Source organism: Triticum aestivum, chromosome 1B (genome assembly GCF_018294505.1).
Source record: "Triticum aestivum cultivar Chinese Spring chromosome 1B, IWGSC CS RefSeq v2.1, whole genome shotgun sequence".
NCBI lineage: Eukaryota > Viridiplantae > Streptophyta > Magnoliopsida > Poales > Poaceae > Triticum > Triticum aestivum.
In genome coordinates, this window is record NC_057795.1 from 489,916,804 (window position 1) to 489,941,905 (window position 25,102).

Genomic DNA, 25,102 nt, shown 5'->3' on the forward strand with positions numbered 1-25,102 from the left:
ACTTCCAAGGTACTCGCGACCGGCCACCTGCCGTGAGCGACATGCACCGCATCAAGCAGCAACCAGGGGAGACTCTGCAGAAGTACATCCAGCGCTTCAATAGCGCACGCCTCAAGATTCCCAAGGTGACCGAGGAGGCCATCATCTCAGCCTTCTCCGACGGTGTGCGTGATGTCAAGATGAAGGAGGAGCTGGCGATGCATGAAGATCTATGCACTTCCTTTGAGCTGTTCAACTTGGCGACCAAGTGCGCCAGGGCTGAGGAAGGGCGCCTTTCCCTCCTCGAGCTGTCAGCCGCAGACCCAGAAGAGAACAAATCCAAGGCCAAGGACGTGAAGCGCAAGGGGGCTCCGTGCTCGCGGCAGAACTAGAGACCAAGCGGGGCAGAGATCAGCCCGAGTCTTCCAAGGGCAGCCGGTACTGTGTGTACCACGACCTATCAAAGCAACGATCGAGGCTACGGCTGAGGAGGAGGAAGGAACGTAGGACGCTGGGAAGACCGCGGCCCTCGCCAAGGGTGGCGCAATCGACCTTGCGAGGATCGCTGGCAGGATCAGCCTCGTGAGGGAGACTGGAGGGATCAGCCTCGCGAGGATCGTCCGCAAGGAAACGCAGGCCTCCCTCCTCTGCCGCCGCAGCCAAGGAGAAACGAGGACCATCATCAGGACGAGGGGGCTGGGGGCTTCCAAGAGCCGCGCGCGATCGCCTGCATCCTGGGCGGAGCTCAGGCCCCAGCCTCTCAAAGCATCTTCAAGCAATTCACCCGCGAAGTGAATGCAGTCCTCCCCAAGCTCGAAGCCACGCGCCCTCTCAGGTGGTCAGCGTGCGCCATCACGTTCAGCTCAGCGGATCAGCTCAAGTGCACGGCCACAGCCGGAGTCCTCCCGATGCTTTGCTCCCCAATCATCAGCAACGTGCAAGTCACCAGGACCCTCATCGATGGCGGGGCAGGGCTCAACATCCTGTCCGTAGAGACATTAAACAATCTCCAAATGCCTTACAATCAGCTTCAGCCAACCAAGACTTTCTCCGGAGTCATCGATGGCTCCACGGTTCCGATTGGGCAGGTCCGCCTCCCTTTCACCTTCGGGGCGCGCGACAACTACCGCACCGAGCTCATCGACTTCGACGTCGCCCACATTCGCCTGCCATACAACGCCATCCTCGAGTACCCAGCTCTCGCTAAGTTCATGGCCGTGACTCATCACGGCTACAACGTCCTCAAGATGCTAGGAAGCGGCGGAGTCATCACGGTGCCTTGTGAAGAAAGAGACGCAGTGTGCTGCCTGGAGCGAGCTTTTCAGGCCGCATCACTTGAAGACCCGGATCGCGGGAGCGGGAGGCTCCCTGAGACCGCTCCCAAGAAGAAGAAGGCATCGCCAGGCCCGACCCCTCAGGAGGCAGGCCCTTCAGGGTCTGTGCCTGCTCAGGGGGCACCTCCTTCTGTCGCATAGGAAGGCGCGCCTGGCGCCCTCCTCAAGCAAGTCTCGGGGGCTCCCTCCTGGAGGGCCATCGACCTTGCTAAGGTCACGAGGGAGGCGCTTGGGCACCACTTGGAGGCGTGTTTCAAAGCACATTTCCCTCAGGGAGGAGCAAGGCAAGGAGGGCCAAACCCTTAGGAGTTCATCAGTTAGATCATGCAGGAGTTGCAGGAGTCAAGAGTCATGAGTGGTAGCCGCTGCTTACCCGCCGCAGCTCCCCATCCAGGCGAGGATGGTGAGCTGCGCGTCTGCATCGACATCCCAGGGCTCAACCGAGCCGCCTCTCAGGAGCGCTTCTAGCCCTCATGCGCGGGGCGCTGCGAAGGCCCACCCCACAGCTACGTTCGCATGCCCTATGGCTTGCCGAACGCGGCCGCCATGTACTAGCGCCTCATGGGAAGCATCCTGGAGGCTCCGGAGGCCAGGCGTTCCGCGGTCCTGGCGGAGATGGAGATGGTCCACGAGGAGCCACCAGCGCCTCCGGAACCTCCCGAGGCTCCTCGGCCTGGGGGCTCATGAAGATCGGCTTCCGCAGCCCACGACGTCCGCTACTTCAACACCCCTTCGTCTTCAACGCTGTCAGGTGACATCCTTCAAGTTTCGTTTCCAGCTGGGAGCGCCCCCCAGGGCTGCATTATTCCCAGGCCGCGTGGGTCCATCCCTGCGGCATGTATCCCCTTTTTACTTTATGTTCCTAGCTTACTTTGTTGGGGGCGCCCCTCGGGCTGCATCATCCCCAAGTCGCTCGGGTCAGACCCAGCGGCATGTACCCCTCTTGCGTTTATTTTCGGGCCATGCATTCGACCCATCATGCTTGTTATTTGATGCCTGTCCACGGCACCTCTTCTTCCTTCATGTCGGCCGCTTGCATGTTAAAGGGGGGTACCTGAGCATCGCGAGTCATGGGCTCCTACTGGATCTCCAGCCCTCACCCACTGGCCTTGTCCACGGCATCGCGACCTGGCATACCAGCGACGGCTGAGACCCGCTTGAGGGCCGGGACCCAAGGACATAGAGCGTCGGTATCTAACCAAATTTGCAGGAACACATCACAAGTTAAGGCCCAGTGCCAGGCGCAACCCGCCTTGAGGTAGGGCCCCGTGAGTCCCGCGCTAGCTCACGGGTGCCCAGATACACCTCGTCAGGCCCTACCATGCCAGCCACCTGTCAGGGCGGGGCTGTACATGCCCCGGGGGCTCCTCCCGGAGGGTAGCCCCCTCCCACGCACCAGTGGAAGCACCATGCTCTGCGCTGGCTGACGACACTGCCGAGGAGAGGCTATGCCCATACACATACGGAAGCGCTATGCTACGCGCTGGTGATAAACAACTGAGGGTGGCCCCGGCCGCATCAACCTCAGGGAGCCCAGAGCTCAGTGTCTGGCCTCATCACAACGCCTCCCCTCGGGAGTGCCGCGCGAGGGGGCTGGGCACGGGGGCTGCGCTTGGGTCACGCCCAGACGCACGCCACCCAGCCAGGCCCCTCGGGCCTGGTTCGTCGCACGTCCCTCCCCGAGCGGAGCCAAGGTACGAAGGTCGTTTGAGCGTCAAGGGGGACTCCTGAGCATCGCGACTCAGGAGCCTAACTGGTCACGTAGCCCCTCACTCCTTAGTTCCGAAAGGCTAATGGCAGTTGAGGTATGCGCGGGGCCGGGCTCTGCAGACGTAGAATGGTAGATTCACCCACACATCTCACCTCCCTACTTGTTGTTCGTGCGCCAAGTGGGACTCCTGAGCATCGCGACTCAGGAGCCTAACTTGTCACGTAGCCCCTCACTCCTTGGTCCCGTCCTGGTTTCTGGTCGGGGCTAACGGCGGCTGAGGTATGCGCGGGGTCGGGCTCTGCCGGCATAGAGAATATGCAAGTAGGAAGGAAAAGCGCAAATTTCAAGGAATTCAAAAGAAAATATTACAGTCCATAACTGTTATCACAACACCAAACACAAGTTTAAACGCCTCCCCATGGCATGATGCATGTTGCAGGAGCTGAAAGCAGAACAAGAGCCACAACGGAGTCATTTGTTGGCGGCGGAGCTGCGCGGAGCGGGTTCGCCTTGTGAAGCCGTAGGACCGGCAGCGCCTCGCTTCGGCTTGGTGCTGAAGGCCCGGACCTTCGCCAGCAGAGCCTCTGCACGACCCTTCACGGCCTCAGTAGCGGCAGCGGCAAGCTCGCCGCTCGCTGGCTCCAGCAGGCTGTCGAGGTCGACATCGGGATCGCGAAGGTAGACGTGGGTAAGGACCCGCGTCAGCGCTGCAGAAGACAGGACACGCGCCTCGGCCTCAGCCGTAGGGCCAAGGCCAAGGGTGACATCTTCAAGAGCACGGATCAGGAAGGGGAGCAGCTTGGCGGGGCCGTCCTCGGCGTCGGCCAGCGGGCTTTCCAGGCCGCTGTCATAAAGCGACCTCAGCAAGGTGCGAGCCTTCACCTTCATCTCCGTGAAGGCCTCGCGGTCCTCGGTGAGGACCCGTGCCTTGCCGTCCAGCTCGACCTTCCTCGCTTCTAACTCCTGCTCCAGTGCGCCCAGGCGGTCATGGCACTTGTTAACCTTGACATCTCGGTCCTTGACGGCCGCCTCGTGAGTTTTCATGTCTTCCTCCTTCTCTTGGCGAATGCGGACCTCCTTGGCAAGCTGGTCCCGCAGGCCTTGCAGCTCGCTCTCCAGCGCCTTGCAGCGACCTCGGGCATCGGCCACCTCCCCCAAGGCGGCGTCGCGAGCAGCCTTCACCCCAAGGACGACCAGCTACTCCTCGTCGCAAGCCGTCGAGGCCTGAACCAGCGCCGCTCGAATCAAAGCGTCAGAGCGAATCCAGCCAGAAGCCAGCTCCAACGGCCCGGCCATCAAGCGAGGGTCGGTGAGGGAGTCCTGGACTAGGGGTGTCCGTATAGCCGAACTATCATCATCAGCCGGACTCCAAGACTATGAAGATACAAGATTGAAGACTTCGTCCCGTGTCCGGATGGGACTTTCCTTGGCATGGAAGGCAAGCTTGGCAATACGGATATGTAGATCTCCTACCATTGTAACCGACTCTGTGTAACCCTAGCCCTCTCCGGTGTCTATATAAACCGGATGGCTTTAGTCCATAGGACGAACAACAATCACACCATAGGCTAGCTTCTAGGGTTTAGCCTCCTTGATCTCGTGGTAGATCTACTATTGTAATACCCACATCATCAATATCAATCAAGCAGGACGTAGGGTTTTACCTCCATCAAGAGGGCCCGAACCTGGGTAAAACATCGTGTCCCTTGTCTCCTGTTACCATCCGCCTAGACACACAGTTCGGGACCCCCTACCCGAGATCCGCCGGTTTTGACACCGACATTGGTGCTTTCATTGAGAGTTCCTCTGTGTCATCACTGATAGGCTCGATGGCTTCTTCGATCATCAACAACGACGCAGTCCAGGGTGAGACCTTTCTCCCCGGACAGATCTTCGTATTCGGCGGCTTTGCACTACGGGCCAATTCACTTGGCCATCTGGAGCAGATCAAAAGCTACGCCCCTGGCCGTCAGGTCAGATTTGGAAGTTTGAACTTCATGGCTGACATCCGCGGAGACTTGATCTTCGATGGATTCGAGCCACAGCCGAGCGCGCCGCACTGTCACGATGGGCATGATTTAGCTCTGCAGCCGGATAGTTCCCTGGAGGCCGCACACGAGTCCGCTCCGATCCTCAATTCGGAGCCGGCTGTGCAGATCGAGGACGGGTGGCTAGACACCGCCTCGGGGGCTGCAACCTCTACGGCGATGGAGCCGAACACTGACCTTGTCCCTCATGAAGCTCATGACTCCGAGGCGCCGGACTCCTCGCCGGACTCCGAACCTCCCGCGCCCCCTCCAATCGAATCCGATTGGGCGCCGATCATGGAGTTCACCACTGCGGACATCTTTCAACACTCACCTTTCGGCGAGATCTTGAGTTTGCTAAAGTATCTCTCATTATCAGGAGAGCCCTGGCCGGACTGCGGTCAGGACGGTTGGGAAGCGGACGACGAAGAAATTCAAAGCCCACCCACCACCCACTTAGTAGCCAATGTCGACGATCTAACCGACATGCTAGACTTCGGCTCCGAAGACATCGACGGTATGGACAACGATGCCGAAGACGACCAAGAACCAGCGCCTACTCGGCACTGGAAAGCCACCTCAACTCACGATGTATACATGGTGGATACGCCAAAAGGAAGCGATAACAAGGAACAACGGGACGTGGCGAAAGACAACTCCCCGACAAACAACCAAAATGGCGACGCAAACGCCGCCCGAAGTCCCGCCTCGATAACAACAGCACCCATACTAACCCGGCCTTAGAGCAGGGCGAAGCAGTGGACGACGAACATGCCACCAAGCAACCATCCAAATAGGATGAATTGGACAAGCAACCCATCCCCGGCGAAAACAACAGTCCAGACGATCTCACGCCGGACACATCACCAGAGCATAAGAACCTTCATAAAAGGCTCGTCACCACTGCAAGAAGTTTGAAGAAGCAACAACGGAAGCTCAAAACAGCGGAGGACGCACTCAGAATGAGATGGAGCAAAGTACTCAATACCGCAGATAAATACGGCGATAGTCACCAGGCAAAGAGCTACCCAAAGCGCAAGCTGCTGCCCGAATTTGACGAGGAGGCCGTAGAGCCCCCATAGTCAAAAAAGAAAGAGGCCGCCTGGCCGGATAGACGACCAGATGACAGGCTAAGAGAAGCAAGCGGTGCCGCACACAAGCCGGCACACGATCCACATAAGGATCCTCGCAAAAAGGATGTCCCGGTCAGGTCCATCTATGGGCCAAAAAGAAGACTCCAGGGAGCAACACAACCCGCCGAGTGTTTGAAGACAACGACACACCTAAATACAGGGGCGCCACACACCCACTATGTTTCACTGATGAGGTACTGGATCATGAATTTCCAGCGGGATTCAAACCCGTAAACATAGAGGCATATGACGAAACAACAGACCCCAGAGTCTGGATTGAGGATTATATCCTACACATACATATGGCCAGAGGAGACGACCTCCATGCCATAAAATACCTACCCCTCAAGCTCAAAGGGCCAGCTCGGCATTGGCTCAAAAGCCTCCCGGAAAATACCATTGGAAGTTGGGAAGAGCTCGAGGATGCGTTTCGAGCAAATTTTCAGGGGACTTATGTCCGCCCTCCGGATGCAGACGATCTAAGTCACATAACTCAACAGCCCGGAGAATCAGCACGCAAATTCTGGAATAGGTTCCTCACCAAAAAGAACCAAATAGTCGACTGTCCGGACGCCGAAGCCTTAGCAGCATTTAAGCATAACGTCCGAGACGAATGGCTCGCCAGACACCTCGGCCAGGAAAAACCAAGAACAATGGCCGCGCTAACAAGCCTCATAACCCGCTTTTGTGCGGCGGAAGATAGCTGGCTGGCAAGATGCAGCACCAGCGACCCGAGTACATCTGAGGTCAGGGATGGAAATGGGAAATCACGACGCAGAAAAGATCAGCGCCGGAATAAGGAAAATGGCCCAAATAGCACGGCGGTCAACGCCGGATTCAAAAGCTCGGCCGAATAATAAAACACTGCCTCTCAAGGACAACAGTGATGAGCTATCCAACATAAACAAAATCTTGGATAGGATATGTCAAATACATAGTACCCCCGGGAAGCCTGCAAACCATACCCACAGAGATTGTTGGGTCTTCAAGCAGTCCGGCCGACTTAACGCCGAACACAAGGGGCTCGACACACCAAGCGAAGACGACGACGAACCCCACAAGTAGCACACCGGAAAATAGAAGACTTTCCCACTAGAAGTCAAAACAGTGAACTCACTTCATGTGATAACAAGGAAAAATAGTGCGGCACCTGCTAAAACACGCGCCGCACGGTCCACCCCAGCAGAGTCCCGAAATTGGATGTTTAAACCAATTACTTTTGACCATCAGGATTACTCCAGAAGTGTTCGAAACGCAGGAGGGACTGCTTTGGTAATGGATCCCATAATCGACGGACTACAATTCACACAAGTCCTAATGGATGGCGGTAGCGATATAAACCTACTATACCAGGACACCATCCGCAGAATGGGGATCGACCCTACCAAAATTCACCATAGCAACACTTCCTTCAAAGGAGTGACGCCTGGCCTTTACGCCAATTGTACAGGCTCTGCATTACTAGAGGTCATGTTCGGTTCATCAGACAACCTCCGTCGTGAAAAGCTCATTTTCCATATCGCCCCATTCAAAAGTAGCCACCAAGCACTACTGGGACGCGAAGCTTTCGCCCGCTTTAACGCAATACCGCATTACGTGTCTCTTACCCTTAAAATGCCCGGTCCACGCGGCATAATCTCATTAAAGGGTAACTCTGAGTGTTCCTCGTCCACGGAAAACGTGAGACTGCTTTGACAGCCACACACCAATCCGACCTTGCTGGTCAAAGCCCCTAAAAACAGGTCATTCAGACCTCGGACACGGTTAGGCGAGTCCGGCATAAATAAACAAGGGGCTTCCCATCCGCATACCTCTTTACAAGGGGCTGCACATATAAACAATGAGAGCCAATAAAGCTCAACTTTATCATACTTTATTTTAAATACATCTTTTGCACGATATTTTTTCCAAACTAAGTTCTTCTCTTTTACAGATGAAGCACGTGCTACACCCGTCCAGGATACAGCACAACGGAGACACAGGCGCAGACGTGTAGCAGGGACCCATTGCAAGGATTCTTTTCAGATTAAGACCCTGCGTAAACCTTTCTTACTGTCTCTTGTTGATACACATCCCCCGGTTTCCTACCATAACCGAGGAGGAGGCTGGCGTTTTGGCATCGGCCGCGTCAGAAGTTCTCGCCCGTACCTGGACACTAGGGGCCTAGGGCATTGTTCTGCTCGGTATCATAAAGACCAAATACCTCAGGGAGTGTTCGGCGTCTCGAGTTAGGCCTTATATGCATCAGCTCCGAATCATGTCTTTGGTTAAATGTTGGGTTTGCCCGGCTCCTGTGTTTTGCTGCCTTACATTCCGCTCCATCGACTAACGCGGCACCAGGAGAACTACTGCGATTGTGCCCCGGTTCGGCCGGGCGAGCACCTCAGTAGAGAAAGCCGAAAATTGACTGTCATGATATAGCAAGAGATTGGTCAACCACTCGATCGACTACTGGAATGTTTAGAATTCCCCCGCTTTGACGAAGGACCGCTTCCTGGTCAGGCACATACGCGCCCCGAGTTCGGAGAGCGTGGTGCCTCTAGGGGCTATATCGTAGCCCCACCTTCAAACTCCTATGGCTAAGTGAAAGTGATAAAGCATTATAGTCCGGTTGCCTAGTTTGCTATGCTATCACCTCCTTCAAAGGACCAAGACATTGGATTAAGTGTGAAAAAGCGCTTTTCTTTTGCAAACACCCCCGCACCATGTGCGTGGGGGCTGAAGCCAAAGAATGCCATCTTTCAGGTTATACATACATATACGGCCGCACAGGAGATAGTTCAATACTTGAACGCACAAGTATAAAAAGTTGTTACATTATAAACATGATCTCACAAATCATACACGTCATTTGAACATAACATCTTTTGAGCACTGCGACTCTATTAAACGAGCGCCCTGTAGGACTTCCTCAAAATAGTGCTCGGTGGGTAATCGGCTTTTGTCCAAACCCTGGGATGCAACAGCGGTGGCATCCATCTCCACCCAGTATGTCTTAACACGGGCAAGAGCCATCCGTGCACCCTCTATGCATGCCGACCGCTTCATCGCCTCGATATGCGACACCGCCCCAAGGAATTGTTGCAACAAGCCAAAATAACTCTCCATCTTGGGCCTTTCTGGCCACAGATGAGCCACCACATCCGTCATGGCAAGTCCGGACAACCTATTCAGCTCAGCCGACTCCGCCAACCGATCAGTCAACGGAAGTAGACGCTCCGGACTATGGAATTGAGACCAGAAAAGCTCTTCCATTTCGTGATCCTTCTGGCTTCGGAAGTGCACGACTGCGTCCGCCGCACTCGCTGCCAAATCCAGATAAGAATCCTCCGCACCACACAATTGGCCCAACTGAGCATACTTCAGATTCGTGAACTTCCTACGCAGCAGAAAGGGCTTTCCAGCCGCAATGTCTCTGGCCTGACGCAGTTCCTCCTTCATAGCCCGCATCGCACTACGGGCATCCTTGGCTTCGGCGACGGCTTTCTTCAGGTCCACTTGCTCCGCTCGGCGTTCTCTTTCAAGAACCTCATAGCGGTCGGTAGCATCTTTTAATTTCACGGCCATTCCGGTCATCTCCTCCCTGCTTCGGCAGTGAACAGCCTTTTTCGGCTTTTAGCTCTTCCGCTACCTTCGAGGCAGCCGCATCACTTTTCCTGGCTTGCTCCTTGGCTCGAGCAAGCTCTGCTCGAAGGACTTCCACAGCAGCGGCACCATCTGCATCAAGCATACAAATTGTAAGGATCGGGCATCAGCTCCCTTACTTGATGACCGCGGAGCAACCACTTACCTTGTGACTCGTCAAGTCGTTTATTGACCAGCGTGATGTCCGCATCCGCAACGTCGAGTTGCTGCTTCAGCTCGGCAGCTCCATCAATCCGGCTGGCCACCGATCGTTCCACCACCTGCATAGGAAAGGCGACATTCTATAACTGAGATTATGATCCTCGGCACGCCGTCACTTTCGACAGCATACCAAGTCTCAGGGGCTACTATCTATACAGGGCGCACTCCATGTGCAAAACTGTCAAAAGGTATGTCATTTTTTGCGTACCTCAAACCCCGTCAGCAAGCTTCCGACGGCCTCATACAATCTGCTCTCGGCGGATGAGATCCTTTCAATCACCATACTCATTAATGTGCGGTGATCTTCTGAGATAGACGCCCTCTCGAGCAAATCCTGCAGCTCCACCGGCCGTACTCCAGTGGGTGCCGAACTCCCCGGCCCCGCCGGACTCAGGGAGACCCTCCGTGACGACACCTCAGGGTCGTCCGCCCCGCCCGACGGGGCGGCAGATGGAGGCATTTTGCTCTCCATCATCTCCGGACGAAGGTCCCCCGAAGATGAGCTCTGCTGAGAAGGGCTGAGATCCGAACTACAAGGTGAAAACTTCGGTTATCCTTAGAAATAAAGTAGGGATGTCCCCTATTACAAAACCCCCCTTTTTTACATACGGCTCGCTGGAGGGCTGATTCCTTTGGAGAGACAGTGTGGCCGGGGCTCTTCCCGGCACGGGACGCTCCGGTGATTTCCTTCCCCGCTTTGAGGCCTTGGCCTCCGGGTCTTCGAAAGCGGTCCTCTTCTCCCCCTGGAGGGAGGGACCCTCGTTTCCCCCCTTACTGCAAGCCTCCTTGGCAGAGGTGGTAGTTTGCCTATGCCCCCCTTTGCCCTCCTCCGAAGGTGCAACCTCCAACATTTTAACTAACACGGGATCTGGCGTGGTCTCAGGGAGGGGGGCCGGACACCGTATCAATTTTGCTTGCGCTATCCACTCCTATTCAAGGGATAGCTGGTTAAAAGGCAAACCCATGATAAATAAATGGATAATGTGTCGAGACACAGGGCTACTTACTTGAGTATCCGGGCGATTGCAGCTTAGGCCAGCGTCCTTGGTCAAGTCCGGACGCATCTCTTGTGATCCAAAGAACAGTTCGTACATCTCCACGGGTGTCAAACCCATGAAGTGTTGGAGAGCTCGTGGTCCCTCCGGATTAAATTCCCACAGGCGGAGGGGGCAACGTTTGCAAGGCAGAAGGCGCCGAATTACCATAACGTGTGTCACTACGACCAGATTGATCTCCCCTTCCTGGAGGTCTCGAATCCGGCCCTGCAACAGGGGTACGTCTTTGGACGGCCCCCCAGTCAAGCCCTTTGTTGACCCATGACGTCAGCCGTTATGGAGGGCCCGGGCGAAAGATGGGCGGCGGCCTCTGCCTGCTGCCCCTAGGAGTGGTGATATAGAACCACTCCTGTTGCCACAAACCGAGCTCCTCCTGAAAAGAGCCCTCGGGCCATGGAGCATCGGCCCTCTTGTTTATAACCGCCCCGCCGCACTCTGCCTGACACCCCGCAATCATCTTCGGCTCCACGTTGAAGGTTTTGAGCCACAAGCCGAAGTGGGGGGTAGTGCGGAGGAAGGCTTCGCAGACGACAATGAATGATGAGATGTGGAGGATGGACTCCGGAGCCAAGTCGTGAAATTCCAGCCCATAGTAAAACATGAGCCCCCTCACGAAGGGATCCATTGGGAAGCCTAAACCCCGACGGAGGTGAGACACGAACACGACACTCTCGCCGGGCCCGGGAGTAGGAATAACTTGCCCTTGGGCAGGCAACCTATGCGAAATCTCGTAGGTTAAGTACCTGGCGTCTCTCAGCTTGAGCACGTCCTCTTCCGTGACAGAGGAGGGCATCCACCGGCCTCGTAGGTCGGAGCCGGACATTGTCGAAGGTCGAAAGTACCCAAATCTAGAGCCTTGGGTGTTGGAACTTGGGGCGAGGGGCGGATTCGATTGAGGGTTGAAGAAAAAGAACGGGCCTTGGTCTCATTATAAAGAGGGAGAATACCAAGAGCTGTCCCCGTGACCGTTTGGAACCCGCCTTCGATGGAGGGGGCGTGGCAATGGGCGCGGTTGGGTTACCCACGTCCGTATTAATGACAATCCCGGAATAAGGGGAACACAATCTCTGCTTCGACAAGACGTGCCAAGGAAACCGCTTCGCTAAACGCGCTGAGGTGGTACAATAAAAACAATTCGAGTAAAGGCTTGGTAGTGGTGTGACGTCACGCCACAAAATACGTCAGCAGATTGAACTTGTGTAAATATTATTCTCTCTACGGTGGCATGTGGAATTTATATTGCAGAGCCGGACACTATCCTGGTGTTCACAATCTTCTATAAATTATTCAGAGAAGGAACCCGCCTTGCAATGCCGAAGACAATATGCGCGCCGGACTCGTCGTCATTGAAGCCTGGTTCAGGGGCTACTGAGGGAGTCATGGACTAGCGGGTGTCCGGATAGCCGAACTATCATCATCAGCCAGACTCCAAGAATATGAAGATACAAGATTGAAGACTTCGTCCCATGTTCGGATGGGACTTTCCTTGGCGTGGAAGGCAAGCTTGGCAATACGGATATGTAGATCTCCTACCATTGTAACCGACTCTGTGTAACCCTAGCCCTCTCCGGTGTCTATATAAACCGGATGGCTTTAGTCCATAGGACGAACAACAATCATACCATAGGCTAGCTTCTAGGGTTTAGCCTCCTTGATCTCGTGGTAGATCTACTCTTGTACCCACATCATCAATATCAATCAAGCAGGACGTAGGGTTTTACCTCCATCAAGAGGGCCCGAACCTGGGTAAAACATCGTGTCCCTTGTCTCATGTTACCATCTGCCTAGACGCACAGTTCGGGACCCCCTACCCGAGATCCGCCGGTTTTGACACCGACAGTCAGCGCCCAGAAGATCTTGCCGTAGCCGGTCCAGTTCAGCAGTAGCACGATCTAGGACAGTGGGAGGAGTCAGAGAGACAGCAGTTGGTGGAGTAGGAGGAGAGGACGGCAGCGTAACCACAGTATCCTGAGGCGGGACCTGCGGCGCCCCAACAGCTGTGGCGGTGGCATCAGGCAAGGATACCTCAGGAGTCGCTTGGGCCATGGGGGCTGAGCTCGCCCCAGCCAGCTCCACCAGGCCTCGCAAGGATGACCGGGAAGGAGAGGCCCGTGCCTTGCAGTCACCTTCTTTCGCGGCCAGAGGTACTGCCCCAGACGGAACCTCAGGAGCCCCCTTCAGCTTCTTCGCCGCATGCGCCAGCCTAGCCAAGAGATACAGACGTCAAGCCTCAGCGACTAAACAGAGAAGAAAAACTCAGAAAAGGGAGGCACCGGACCGACAGCAATGGCGCATACAAAGAGTGGATAGAAGGTGCTCCCTTGGCCCTCGGGAAGGGCGGAGCCGGCCTTGAACACCTCTTCCCCGTTGATGCCTTGTGCCGCCACCATCCAGCGCACCCGGGCAAGGCTCGTCTCCGACACGTTCGACGAGTCCAAGGCGGGTGAGTACCAAGCTCCGGCCAGGGTCTGGCGAGGCGCCATGTCTTGCTAGGGCACGTGGTCGAAGTAGATCTGAAAATTTCAGAGGCAGGAAGGAAGGGCGCAATAAAGGGGATCTAGGCAATGACCCGAGGAAGCAAGGGAAGCAAAGCCAAGGCAGATGCCGCTCTTTTGTTGATTCACGCAGTTGATAAGGCACCCACGACCAACCAACCGCCACGCGGCGCCCGAGGCCGCAGGCTGTTAGGGCCCGCAACGCTTCGCACTTGCCCCTTCGCTTCTCTGCTCAGCCAAGTCCGGGCGCGCCTTGGGCCCGGGGGCTACTGTCGGCGTTCAGGGAACGGGGGTCCCCAGACTTGCCTGCCTGCAGCCTGCGGCGTGGCTCAAGCAGCGGCCCAGCATGGCCCATCTTCATCAGCACGAGCTCAAGACCCTCGCGAGGGGCCAAGCCTCGCGGGGTGGACGACAGGAAGCTTCCTCAGGCACGGCCTCGTCAGGCTGGCTCGCGAGGAGGCGAAGAGATCAAGGCGGGGTACCTCACGAGGTGCCCATGACGCAAGCCATGACGACCAAGGGCGCCAGGCGGGCGCCAGCCCGCGCAGTGTCCTCCTTTCCTCTTTGGTGCAAAGGGAGCAAGCGCAGGCGAGAGCATCAAGCAAAGGCATCTGTTTCGCTGCAACAAGACCAAGACCGTCGCAATGGCAGGAAGGAAGTCATTGTGGAGCCCAAGCCGGCGTCACCACCAGAGCCTTTGATAGGCGAGGACCAACTTTAGTCAGGATAAGTGTACTAGATGTTCCCCTTCAAAATGGCCAATTGTTGGTGCCCTTCCTGCTCAATATTTGGGAAGAGGCCCAGGGCCTTTGCCTATAAATAGGACTAGCCACCCACAAGGTAGGGGATGATCTGGAAACCAACAGAAAGAGCAACTGAACTCCCCCTAGCTGTTCATCGCACCAGCCAAGAACAGACCCTCGCGAGGCTGTTCTTCCTTGTATTGTTCATCATCAGCCCAAGAGGCAATCCACCACACCACAAACTAGAGTAGGGTATTACACCACAATGGTGGCCCGAACTAGTATAAACTCTATGTCTCTTGTGTTAATCCTTTCATAACTTAGATCCTAGCGAGGCGGCGAGGTGTAGGTAGGTAGAGGGCAAATCTCCGCGCACACCCTAGTGTTCGAACCTAGAGGGTCTGCCGGAACCCGAAATCCGACAGAGCACTCTGGAAACGTCGAAGCTAGTCTGGGACTGGCTCTCCAAGGTCAATGAAGGCATCTCAACTCAGCGAGATCAACGGATCGGTACTTTACGCAACCTCTTCAACCGCTTCAAGAGGCACGACAATGAGAATGTCCAGCTCACATTTGATTGGCTCACTGATATCACAAATGAGCTCCAAGCACTCGGCGCCACTGAGATTACGAAGCATGAAATAGTGAAGACACTACTGAAATCTCTTGACAGCTCATTTGACACCTTAGCCCTGATGATACAAGAACGCCCTGACTTCAAGACACTCGATCCGTCAGACATACTTGTGAGACTCAACACACATGAGTACCAGCTATCTGAGAAACGAGATATCTATGGCCCCAACTATGGCTGAACTCGTGCTTTGAAGGCAAAGGTTGTTTCCTCGTCTGAAGAAGAAATTGACTACAGTTCTGGTGATCCTGAAGATATTGGAAAGGATCTTGCTATGCTTGTGAAGAAGTTTCAGAAATTCACCAAGAGAAAAAGCTTCAGAAAGTCTTCACGATCCAGCTCAAGAAATGATGAAGCTTCCACCCATGGCAGCAAGAAAAGAACCTGTCATAAGTGCAAGAAACCTGGCCACTACATCTCTGAGTGTCCACAGTGGGACAATGAGAAGAAGAAGAAGAAGAAGAAGAAGAAGAAGAAGAAGAAGAAGAAGATCAAATAATATGATTCTGATGACAAGAAGAAGAAGAAATCTTCAAAGTCTTCTTCGAAGTCTTCCTTCAAGTCTTCATCACATAAGAAGAGCTCATTTGGCAAGGAACGTGCTTTTGTTGGCAAGGAGATGGATTCAGAGGAGGAGTCTGCTTCTAAGGAGGTAGTGCTGGAGTCTGAGGAGGAGTCCGACTCTGGTGTTGCGAGTCTGGCTCTAGCTACAGCTTACGTCGCCAAGTCCATCTTCAACACTGAAGACAATGGCTCCATCACCAACACTGATGAGAAGGATGACTCTGCTCCCACCTACTACTTCATGGCACGTGGTGCCAAGGTAAACTCACGCGATGCTTACTTTCAAACATCAAGTGAAGATGACTCTAATGGTGAATCCAAACCTAGTTACAAAAAACTTGATAAAATTGCAACTGAACAACAGAAAGCTATGGAACATATTCAAAAATTGTTAGACAAAAGCGGTGACCTGTTGGACGCGGAAATGACTAAGACTCAGTCCTTAATTGAAGACATAAAAAATCTTCATGTTAAGTACCAGGAACTTGAAGGTCGACATGAAACGCTCTCAACCTCTCATGAAAAGCTCTCCTATGATTATCTTCAAAGGAAGCAGGAACTCGAGAAATTGAGATCGGATCATGAAGATCTTCAAAAGGAAAACGAGTCACTCCATGCTCAACATATCAGTCCCGCTCAGGAAGGATCTGAACCACCATGTCTAAAATGCATTGAGTGTGATAATGCTGCCTCTGTTGATGAATGTTCTACTACTACTACTGTTGAAATATCTTCAACTGCTGATGTGGTAACTAACCCCTCTACTGAGGATACCACTACTATTGCTGGTGAGAATGCCAGATTGAAGACACTTCTTGAGACAAGGATGTACAAAAGTCTCAAAGGGCATCAGACATTATGTGATGTCCTCAAAAAGCAGATTCTGAACCGAAACCCTAGGAAAGAGGGTGTTGGGTTCGAGAGGAAAATGAATGTTGATGGGTCGTACTGGAAGCCTGAGCAGTACCCCAAAACCACCTGGGTTGCTGCAAAGGAACCTTCAGTAGATCTATCCACCTTATCTGGCTTCACTTGTGCTAACCCTATTGTCATTGATGAATCCTTTGATGCAAACTATAAATTGTTTAAGAATCAGAATGGCGAAGTGTTTGCCAGGTATATTGGTACTAACTCCACGAATGGGCCACCTATGAAGAAGATATGGGTACCCAAAAGTTGTCTTGAGAATCTTCCGGTGAATGTCATCATGACACCACCTATGAAGAAGACAAATCCCATACCAAAGGCTTCATATGGTCCAAAAGCTTCATACAGACCAAGGACTCATCAGAGTCACCCTAACGTCAATGTTTTGCAGGGAAATCATACTCAGACCCATGAATATGAGCGTGTTTCATCAAACCGCTATGTTCATAGAACTAAGAACTTTTCTGCTTATTCATATGAGTATTATTCACCCCATGCAAGGCTATTTACTAGGGCTCCAAAGCCAAAGTTCTCAGATGCTGCACTTAGACTCATTGCTTCTAAGCCACCCCTGAAAATGTGGGTGGTTAAGAAAACCTAACTTTCTTTTGCAGGAAAAGGTCTCTAGCCAAAAATCAAAGGCGTCCAAAGCTAATGTTGGAGACCTTAACAACCTTGTAGGTCCCAAGATAAAATGCCCAAATGGTCTTACTATGTATTTTGCTCCGGGATTCCTTGACACTCATCCTATCTATCCTAACCAAGACCTGAATTTCCATGTTCCACTTGTTCGTCAAATGTTTCTGCTTCACAACTCGCTTGGTGAAGCCTATCCCCCAAACTACACTGTAGGCTACGACACCTCGGGCTTCAGAATGGATTATGGACAGTGGATGCACTAATCACATGACCGGCGATCGAAGTCTTCTGATGGATTCAACACTACGTCCATCAGACAAGACTCCTCGGAAGCTCTGGCTTGAAGCCATTAATACTGTGTGCCACGTCATCAACCGTGTTTATCTTCACAAGCTTCTGAAGAAAACATCCTATGAATTCCTAACTGGTAAGAAGCCAAACGTTAGTTACTTCAGAGTATTTGGTGCTAAGTGCTGGATCAAGGATCCACATCACACTTCAAAATTTGCACCGAAAGCACATGAAGGTTTTATGCTTGGTTACGAAAATGATTCACACTCCTATAGAGTCTTCAACCTCTTTCACTATAAAGTGGTTGAAACTGTGGATGTGCGGTTCGATGAGACTAACGGCTCGCAAAGAGAGCACCTGCCAAATGTGCTAGATGAATTACCCCCTAGTGAGTCAATCAAGCAAATGGGAATTGGAGAGATCATACCATCTAAGAATCAGACTAAAGAAGAACTAATCGTTTCTGCATCTACTCAACCTGAAGACAATACTCAACTTGAAGAAAATTCCCTAAATGATGACATTGATCAGAATGAGCAAAATCTTCGTCCTGTTCATCCTCGTGTTGCAAATGAAGTTCAGATTGAGAAGATAATTGACAGCATCAATACACATGGTCCACTCACTCGTTCAAGGGTAACGCAAAGAGCAACCCAGCTAACAAACTTCTGTGGACATTTTGCATTCGTCTCAATCTCTGAACCCAAGAAAGTTGCTGAAGCCTTCATGGAATCTGAATGGATTCAAGCCATGCAAGAAGAGCTTCAACAGTTTGAGCTGAACAATGTGTGGGATCTGGTCAAGCATCCTGATCCTCGTAAGCACAACATCATTGGCACAAAATGGATATATCGCAACAAGCAAGATGAGCATGGTCAAGTTGTCAGAAACAAGGCTCGTCTTGTTGCACAAGGATACACTCAAGTTAAAGGGATTGACTTTGATGAAACATTTTCTCAGGTGGCTAGGCTTGAAGCCATTCGCATACTTCTAGCCTACGCAAATCATCATAACATCCTTCTGTATCAAATGGACGTGAAGAGTGCCTTTCTCAATGGAAAGCTTGAAGAAGAAGTATATGTTGCATAACCTCCTGGATTTGAAGATCCAAAACATCCTGATACGGTGTACAAGTTCAACAAGGCACTGTATGGCCTCAAACAAGCCCCTCGTGGTTTGTATGACACACTCAAAGACTTCCTAAAGAGCAAAGGCTTCAAACCTGGTTCACTAGATCCTACACTCTTCACGAAGACATACGATGGTGAACTATTTGTGTGCCAAATCTATGTGGATGAAATTACCTTCGGCTGCATCAACAATAAATACAGTGATGAGTTTGGTCACATGATGCAAGAGCAATATTAGATGTCCATGATGGGCGAGCTGAAGTTCTTTCTGGGTCTCCAAATCCGTCAGCAACGCAACGGCATCTTCATCTCACAAGAAAAATATCTCAAAGATTGCGTGAAGAAGTTTGGAATGCAAGACTGCAAAGGATACACGACACCTATGCCAACCAAAAGTCATCCGGGTCCCGATGCGAATAGTAAAGAGTTTGACCATAAGGTATATCGCTCCATGATTGGTTCTTTGCTTTATTTATGTGCATCTAGGCCATATATAATGCTTAGTGTTTGCATGTGTGCCCGATTCCAAGCGGCACCAAAGGAATCGCATCACTTAGCTGTGAAGCGAATTCTTCGATATTTGGCTTACACCCCAACACTAGGATTATGGTATCCAAAGGGCTCAGAGTTTGATCTAGTTGGATTCTCAGATGCTAATTATGCTGGTGACAAGGTTGATCACAAGTCCACATCAGGCACATGTCACTTTCTGGGACGATCACTTGTCTGTTGGTCTTCAAAGAAGCAGAACTGTGTACCTCTCTCGACTGCTGAATCCGAATGCATTGTTGCAGGAACTTGTTGTGCTCAGCTTCTCTGGATGAAGCAAACTCTCAAGGACTATGGCATTTACCTGAAGAATGTGCTACTCTACTGCGACAATGAGAGTGCCATTAAGATTGCCAAAAACCCAGTTTAGCACTCGAAGACAAAGCACATTGAGATTCGTCATCACTTTCTCAGAGATCATGTTATGAAGGAAGATATTGATATCATTCACGTCAACACTGAAGAGCAATTGGCTGATATCTTCACAAAGCCCTTGGATGAGAAAAGGTTTTGCAAGTTGAGGTGTGAGCTAAATATCTTGGACTCCTTATATGTCCTGTGAATTGGACACACATCCTAACACTTATGCATTTTGATGACTTAGATGTGCATCACACGAAGAAACATATATCTTCAATCGATGAAGACATACACTCTAAGTGTGAATACATTAATGCGGAATTTGACTTTGGAGCGCCACGATAATTGTGCACTGTGTCTGGGTCTAATACTTCCTATACGGTGGGTAACACCACCACCAAACTTTTGTTTGAAGTGTTTCCCTTGGTGTTATGTTTGCAAAGTCTTCGTACTTGATTTGTCTTCAGCCTTAACATTAAGTTCATATTTGAGTTATCTTCATTTGGCCGTATACTAGTTGCATACGTACTTGTGTTATGTCCTCTACAGCATTCACTTATAGCTATGGTTTCGTGCTGAATCTTTTGATCTAAGTGAATGTGATCGGACCCTAACCTATCTATGCTTCTACTTCAACTCTATCTGTCCAAATCATATGCATTCTATTGAAAATTGTCGAATGTCTTCACTGAGACCTTGTTAGCTAAAGTCAATCTGACAAATATTTCTATCTGCTTTTAATGCTATATCTTATTTGCCTGAAATCTGAAGAATTCAGAACGACCACCCCGACAATCCAGGCGTGCGTGGGAACATGGAACAACTTCCAAGGTGTTGCATGCTTGCCACGTGTCCTTCAGATGTGAATCGCCAGGGGCACCTGCGTAATCGCGCTATACCGTCCCTTTCCTTATAAATACCCATCCCATCATGGTCAAAAATTCTTCTTCCACCTCGCCACCTCTCGCAAACCCTAGTGCCACCGCTAGCTCTCGACGATGCCAGCGACGAAGCGCTTAGCGGTCACGACTTCTCCGATGCCGTCCTCACGCCGGCCGCGGACCTCATCTTCTTCGCCGCCGCCGTAGGCGTCTTCCGTCGCCAAGTTAGGGCACGGGAGATCGAACTGCTCGGCCTCCTACTTTGCTTCGTCTAGCAGTTCCTTGTGTGGTAATTAAAACTCACTTTTTACCGTCTTTTTGATCTGATAGATTCATCCTTCTTTATCAAAAGTGGTTTCTATACTTCAAAATTGAATCTATCCTATTCTGCATCTCATACAATGCCTAGTCTGTTCACTTATGCTCTCTACAAGTCAGATTCCTCACTTGTACCTATTCTTGGATTCGTACAAATCTTGAACCGACTCACAACAAATAAGTGAATGTCTTCGCGTTATGAGGTCAATGTCTTCAAACTGATTTATCTTCAAAATCTTCTGAGAAAGCATATGACCTCTTCCCCTTCCCTCGCACCTCTAATGCTGTCACAGGTACATGTCCGTGGGAGAATCCCTTGGTTCTCATAGTCTGCATTCATTTGCAGAATTCTTACAGAGTCACATAAATTCTCCTGAAGCTAGTTCTTGTCTGACCAGCCATAGGAAGCCTTTGGAAGTATTGAAGCCTTTCAGGTTAAGCTTCGTGGCTACTGAAAAATCAGCTAGAAAGGGTGGCAGACAGCGTCGTGGGAATACCTCCAAGGATTTGCCACCAGATCTGCATGAGTTGTACAAGACTGACCCTGAAGAAACCTATGGTGAACGCAAGAGTCAAATCCAATGGATTCAAAGATATTAGGCTGAAGAATGGTTCAAATACAGATTTGTCACGGCTGAGTACGCCGAGAAGAATGCTATCAAACCTCCCTAGGAAGATATCTTGTACAAAAACCTTCAACCCCAGTCTTGTTCTAAAGCCATTCAACAAGAATTCTATCCTTGTATGGTACGCGGCCCAGAACCAGAGAATGCTAACCCCTCTTCTCTTCTGTGGTGTGGTGATGAAAATTTGTTCAAACGCAACTTCCAGTTTGCTAAAGATTCTGCCGTGAAGAACCAGAAGGCATTTGGACTTGACTTCAATCCTGGTCCTTCTGCTCCTCGGGAAGATGGAACCCTTGAAGCCAATGAAAACAGGATCGGCCCCTTTTACAACTTCGAAGGCCTCCTCTCACACATTGCCGTTCAAGGTGCAAATGTGGATCACTCTGCTGATGATGAAGATTCTGATGAAGCTCCAGCTCCTCCTAAGCCGCAGAAGCAAAAGAAATCTAAGGCTCAAAACCTACTGCTGCACCAAAGGCTTCACGAGTGAAGCCACTCGCAACTGCTCCTCCTGCACCAAGTTATTTTGAAGATCAATCTCGGTTCTCCAAATGGAAAGAAAGGCCTCAGAAGAAAACTGTTCAGAGGTCCAGTCAAGCACTGACACCAGCTGCCGTTCTAAGGAACAAATCTGAAGCCATTGATGTGTCGTCAGATGACGAGTTTGGTGATGATGCTCTTGAGCAGCTGATAAAGAGCAAGCAAGAGGCGGAGATCTTCAATGATTTGCCCCTCTTAAATGTGAACATCCTGGACAACTTCATTGATGAGTGGTTTGACAACCCTGATCTCAGTTTTGATGATCTTCAGCTCCCCATTGGTATCATCATCGCCTTCCAAGGCACCATTGCTCCTGAGCTAGCCCTGGCTCAGAAGATTGTCAAACTGAAAAACAAAATTGACTATGAGAAGGAACAGTTCAAGAAGCAAATGGCCAAGCTTAGTGTGGCCGATGTTCAGAAATTCAAGCTGATGTTGAATGACCTCAAGGAGGCATTTCGCAAGAAACGTGAAGAAGCTAAAGGCTCTCGGGAACGGATGAAGAACCTAGCTGCCAAGTGTGTTCAAGCTTACAATGAGGCTGAGAAGCGCAAGGCACTTGGGCGTCCTGGCATTGACCCCAAGCTTGCTGCCAAAAAGAAGAAGTCTACTGTGGCCCCAACTGAAGCATCAAGGTAGGAAGAACCTTGTATTGTCTTTCCAGCCAGCATGACAGGCTCGAAGCCTAAGGTCCGTGCAGTGGCTTCAGAACTGAAGAAAACCAGGGCAGCTGAAACCAAAGCCAGAAAGCGCAAGCTAAAGAACACCACTGATGACAGTCCCTTGCTCAAGAAAAGAAAGATCAAGAAGAAAGATCGGGCTGCTCCCAAAGAGCCCCTCATAGTCGAGCCTCTGTCTTATGCTCATCCTGCGTCTGAAAACCAAGAGCGTCAACTGATAGTTCATGAGCCTGCTTCCACAGAGGCTCCTGAAGCTCAAGAAGTTCCATTCATCGACCCCATCACGACTGAAGACATTGGTCCCCAAGACAATGTAGTTGATGATGAAGTCCTTCCTTAGATCGAGCGCCAAATGGTATCATCGCCTGTTCTCACAAACAAAAAACTCATCAGTATTGGTCATCCTTTGACGCCAATCTCTCAGGATGCATCATGGGCTGATCGCCCCGAACCAGCTACCCCAAGTCAAGACTCACCAAGTACACCCCGTCCTCCACCAGTGCAAGTCACCAGCCCACTGGTAAATGACGACAATTACATGGAGACCACACCATCACCAAAAGCGTCTCCCATGTTTCAACGGCTTCGCAAAGGCCAGAGGCCATCGATCTCTGTCGGTGTCAAAACCGATGGATGTCGGGTAGGGGGTCTCGAACTGTGCGTCTAGGCGGATGGTAACAGGAGACAAGGGACACGATGTTTTACCCAGGTTCGGGCCCTCTCGATGGAGGTAAAACCCTACTCCTACTTGATTAATATTGATGATATGGGTAGTACAAGAGTAGATCTACCACGAGATCGGAGTGGCTAAACCCTAGAATCTAGCCTATGGTATGATTGTTGTTCGTCCTACGGACTAGAACTCTCCGGTTTATATAGACACCGGAGAGGGCTAGACAGAGTTGGTTACAATGGGAGGAGATCTTCATATCGTATTGCCAAGCTTGCCTTCCACGCCAAGGAAAGTCCCATCCGGACACGGGACGAAGTCTTCAATCTTGTATCTTCATAGTCCGGGAGTCCGGCCAAAGGTCATAGTCTGGCCATCCGGACACCCCCCTAATCCAGGACTCCCGCAGTAGCCCCTGAACCAGGCTTCAATGACGACGAGTCCAGCGCGCAAGTTGTCTTCGGCATTGCAAGGCGGGTTCCTCCTGCGAATATTTCATAGAAGATGTTGAACACCAGGGTAGTGCCCGGCTCTGCAAAATAAGTTCCACATTCCGTCGTAGAGAGAATAATATTTGTATTAATCGGATATGCTGACGTATTCCGTGGCGCGACATCATGCCACAGCCAGGCTCTTTATTTGTTTTATCGTTCCACCTCAGCGCGTTTAGTGAGGCAGTTTCCTTGGCACGTCTTGTCAAAGCAGAGATTGTGTCCTCTTATTCCGGGATTCTCATCAATACAGGTGTGGGTAACCCAACCGCGCCATTAACCGCGACGCTTGGGGGATAAGCGAGTTTTATTAGGCCGGTGGGGGCTCGTAGTTTTGGCCGCCCATATAAGGGAATAAGAATCTGTCCTTTCCATTCACGCCCTCTTCCTCCTCTGCTAATCCGTCCCTGCGCGCTTGAGCTCCAGCGCCCAAGCCCGCACTTCCCACCTCGACCTTCTCCAACCATGTCAGGAGCGGGAGGTAGATGGATGGCCTCCTCCGTCATGGAGGGACAAATCAAAAACCTGAGGAAGGCCGGATACTTGTCTAACGACTTCGCACACCGGCTCCCAGATGCGGGGCAACTCATCCCCACCCCCAGGCCCCATGAGAGGGTTGTTTTTCTTCCCCATTTCCTCCGCAGACTGGGTTTTCCTCTTCACCCGTTCGTCCGGGGGCTCATGTTCTACTACGGCCTGGACTTCCACGACCTGGCCCCAAACTTCATCCTAAATATCTCAGCGTTTATCGTCATGTGCGAGGCCTTCTTCCGCATCCAGCCCCACTTCAGCCTATGGCTGAAGATCTTCAGCGTTAAGCCGAAGGTCATGCAAGGCCGACAGGCGGAATGCAGAGGTGCCATGGTGGGCAAGATAGCCAATGTCACCTGGCTTGAGGGTGCCTTCGTGGAAACCATCAAAGGGTGGCAATCTGGGTGGTTTTATATCACCGAGCCGCGTGACCCTAAATGGGCAGCGGCCCCTGAATTTCGATCCGGCATCCCCACCCAGCTCACATCTTGGAAAGAGATGGGTCTGTCGTGGGGCAATCCGGAAGAGGTGACCGGACTCCGAACCTGCATCCGACACCTGGTGACCAAGAAGGTCAAGCTTGTCAACGTGGTCCAGGTCATGCTCTTCCGCCGGATCCTCCCGTGTCAACGACGGGACTTTAATTTGTGGGAGTTCGACCCGGCCCGGCACCAGACTCTATCCCGGCTCTTCGAAACAAAGCACGAGAACGCCTGGAAGGTGCTTTTCAAGAGTTCCAAGGTCTCCCCTCCCGTCACTGAGGATCGCGGGTTCTGCACCAAACGTCAAGCCTCCGAAGTAAGCTTACCTTTAGTCCCTTACGGGATACCCGAATTTCATAGTGTGACTTTATGTGGGATCGAAACTCCCGTTCCTTTGACAGGACTGGAAGAGGACATCCGGACAGTTCGACTGTCCGGCCCCTTTGCCTGAAGGCCTAGTAGATGC